At 38.3% G+C, this 4,031-nt stretch overlaps 1 non-coding gene across 1 annotated transcript; it reads right to left on the bottom strand.

Annotated features, from left to right (window-relative positions):
* Positions 1-849: 849 nt before the first annotated feature.
* Positions 850-956, bottom strand: LOC143870172 (small nucleolar RNA R71). Its single transcript, XR_013244965.1, has one exon. It is a non-coding gene; the product is annotated as a small nucleolar RNA R71 (small nucleolar RNA).
* Between the last annotated feature and the right edge of the window lie 3,075 nt (positions 957-4,031).

Raw genomic sequence — 4,031 nt, 5'->3', positions numbered from 1 at the left:
AAAAAGATCATAGTTGAATTTGATTCTTAGATTGAATAGAATATACGCTTATATATAGTGTTGGCTCCGAGGTCAAGTCCACGGAAATCCTGAGATTTTGCCAGGCAACATTATATCATAGCTAATATTCTAATCGGTACAAGAATAGAATTGATAACTAGATTTCTCTTCCCTCAGTTCAACCAGTGACTACACGCGACCCGTGCACTTGTGGTTACTTTTTAAATCACAATCAAGTTTTTAGTGTCGTTACCAGGGAAGAGAGTTGCAATTAGAGTCTTAATTATTCGAAGTGTTTTAGTTTAGTAGCTATTTTTAGAATTATTTTTGGTTTCTTGCCTATCATTCTCTTTCTAACTTGGCTCTTTTCTGTTTATGAGTGCAGATTGGGTACGTAACTCGGCCAATCGATTAGAAAGAGCTAAACGGTCAGAGACGACGGACGACATCGAACCAAATCAAGTAGTCATGGCGGAAGAACAAGAGCCGCAAAGGACTTTGCGCGATCGCTTCTATCCGGCCCTAACCGCGCAACCTTCTTGCATTAGATTGCCGGTTACGCAGGGCAATAATTTTGAGCTAAAATTGTAATTTATCTCTTTGCTTCCTCATTTTAATGGCCCCCCTTCGGAGGATGCTTATTTATTTTTGCGTGAGTTTGAAGATATATGTGCTTTGATTAAGTTGTAACAACTTACCGATGATGTGGTAAAGTTGCGGTTTATTACGTTTTCACTCAAGGATGAAGCCAAAAAGTGGCTCTATGGCTTACCAACGAACTCCATCACCACTTGGGAGGAGTTCGCCGTCGCTTTCCTAAAAAGATTTTTTCTATTACATAAAACTAATAAGCTTAGGAACGATATTTTACAATTCAAACAAAAGCCATTAGAGTCATTTTCTAAGTTCATGGAGAGGTTCAAAGACCTACTCCAAGAGTGTCCTCACCATGGAATTGATTTGTGGCACTTATGCCAAATTGTTTATGAGGGCATAGATTACCAAACAAATCAACTTCTTGAGTCCATGTGTCATAACGGTTTTACATCTTTCACGGATGACGCCGCGGCATGGAACTTCTTACTTGATTTGGCGAAAAAAACAAGAGAGTGGGAATCCACTCAAGGTGAGAGAGCCACTTCAAGCAAAGGGATTTCTAATAGAGGGTGCTGTGGCAAAAGACGCACATCTTGATAGCCTAATCAAAAGGCTAGAAGCAATAGTTGTCAAATGACCTTCACAAGTCAATCAAATTGCACATAGTGTTCCCATGTGTAATTGGTGTCAAGCCACGAACCATGTCATTGAAGAGTGTCCAACTCTTGCTGAATTTGGTAATTCTAATGAGAATGTAAGTGCTTTGTATTCTAATAATCCGAGATGGAGAAATCATCCCAACTTTTCATGGAGTCAAGGTGGGCCATCCAATTTCCAAGGCCAAGGCCAATTCGGTCAACCTAGGCCCACCTTCCCTCCCACTTTTGTTCGGCCACCCCCTCCACCTCCTACTTTTCAAAACCTCATGATTAATAATGTTTCAAATCAGCCCCCTCCGGTTTTCAAAAACAAGGGGAGTCGGCACGAATTGCATCTTTAGAGAAGAACATTGAACTTCTCATGAGTACCTTCATGACGGGCCAACACAACCTAGAAAAGAAAATTTCTCAACTTGCTACGGCCTTAAGTGAAAGGGAAAAAGGAAAAATGCCAAGTCAACCCATTCCTAACCCAAGGAATGTGGCAATGAATGGGAATCAACAACCACAGGTGAATCAGTTGAATGCCATGCAACCTAGTTTGCCGCAGCAGGACCCTGCGAATCAATGCAATCGGTTCATGCTTTGAGAAGTGAAAAAGAATATCACAAAGAGGAGGTCAGCACCGAACCTTCTAAAAATGCGCAAGATCTTCCAAAGGAGGTAAGTGAAGAACCTCCCTCCATTGGCTCAGAAGAGGAGCCCAAACTGGTAAGTACAGAAGAGGTAACTTCTCCCCCTGCACGAGATTTCATTTCTAAAGCTCATTTTCCAAGGAGACTTGCTAATAATAAAAAGGTAGATCAAATTGATAAAGTTTTGAATGTTTTTAAACAAGTGAATGTGAATATTCCTTTGCTTGATGCGATTTCTCAAGTCCCCACATATGCTAAAGTTTTGAAAGATCTATGTACACAAAAGAGAACAATGAATGTGCCCAAGAAAGCTTTCTTGGCCGCAAACGTTAGTTCGATTTTGTCCCATCAAATGATAGCAAAATATAAGGACCCGGGATGTCCCACTATATCATGTACTATTGGAAACACTCAAATTGATCATGCCTTGTTAGATTTGGGAGCTAGTGTAAATCTCATACCGTTTTCAAGCAATTAATTCTAGGTGACCTTAAACCTACCACTGTCATACTCCAATTAGCGGATAGATCCATTAAAACACCAAAATGTATGGTTGAAGATGTCATAGTAAAAGTAGGTGATTTCGTATTTCCTGTGGATTTTGTGGTTTTGGACACGGAGCCGGTTGTTAATAACAAGGACCAAATCCCTATCATTCTTGGTAGGCTGCTCCTTGCTACTAGTAATACTCTCATTAATTGTAGAAATGGGTTAATGAAATTGTCTTTTGGAAACACTTTAGTTGATCTCAATGTATTTTGTTTAGGTAAGCAACCTAATTTTCATGAAGAAATCAATATGTTGCACTCTTTTCTAGATGATATTCTTACTAATTTTGAAATTAACTTTGATGCAGGTTTCCAAAATTGCCTGGAGGAGCTAGGTGGTGATAGAGGAAGCGATTTTTTTGCCGATGCATATGTCATTCAAGACATGGAACCCACAGGACCCCTAGCAAAGTCATTGCCAAAGCCGTTGATTGAGGAGGTCCTACAGCTGGACTTGAAGCCGCTTCCCTCTTCTTTACGTTATGTTTTTTTAGGAAACAATTGTATTTTACCTGTAATTATTTCTGCGAACCTGACTCCTCTACAAGAGGAGGAGCTTTTGATATTATTAAAAGTTAATAAAGAAGCCATAGGATATATGGATCAACCTGAAGGTTTTATTATACCTGGTCAAGAGCGTAAAGTATGTAAGTTAATTAAGTCATTGTATGGGCTTAAACAAGCTCCTAAACAATGGCATGAAAGATTTGACAAGGTTTTAGTATCAAATGGTTTTAAGATACATGAATTAGACAAATGTATATATAGCAAGTACAAAGGCGGAAGATGTGTCATTATATGTTTATATGTAGATGACATGTTGATCTTTGGTAGTGATATTAATAGTATCACAAGAACCAAAGAGTTTTTGTCTTTAAACTTTGATATGAAAGACATGGGTGTGGTAGATGTGATACTGGGTATTAGAATCATTAGGGAATGTAGTAACCTTATTCTTACCCAATCACATTATATTGAAAAAGTACTTAGAAAATTTGATCACTTTGATTGCACACCACTTTCTACACCTTTTGATTCAAGTTTAAGAATATATCCTAACACTAGTAGATCTATATCTCAACTAAGTTATGCTAGTGTCATGGGAAGTCTGATGTATGCTATGACATGTACTAGACCTGACATTGCATTTGCAGTAGGAAAACTAAGTAGACACACTAGTAATCCTAATAATCTACATTGGAATGCAATAAATAGGATACTAAAATATCTAAAAGGCACTATAGACTATGGGTTATCTTATAGTGGGTATCCAATTGTATTAGAAGGATATACAGATGCCACTTGGTTAACTGAGCATGTTGATCATTCATCAACGAGTGAATGAAAATTCACTCTTGGTGAGGAATTTGCTGATAGAAATTCCTTTTTAGCCTAAACCTATGCCATCAATATATGTGTATTGTGATAGTCATGCCACACTATCAAGGACATATAACCATGTGTACAATGATAAGTTCAGGCATATTGGACTTAGGCATAGTGTTATTAGGCAGCTACTTACTGATGGAGTAGTAACTATAGATTATGTGAGATCAAGCCAGAATTCGGCTGATCCATTAACGAAAGGTCTT

The sequence above is a fragment of the Tasmannia lanceolata genome, unplaced genomic scaffold (assembly GCF_043159265.1).
Source record: "Tasmannia lanceolata isolate RefF3 unplaced genomic scaffold, GAP_Taslan_0.1 ptg000003l, whole genome shotgun sequence".
Classification (NCBI taxonomy): domain Eukaryota; kingdom Viridiplantae; phylum Streptophyta; class Magnoliopsida; order Canellales; family Winteraceae; genus Tasmannia; species Tasmannia lanceolata.
The sequence above is the reverse complement of the archived record's forward strand: the minus strand, read 5'-3'. Positions and strand labels throughout refer to the sequence as shown.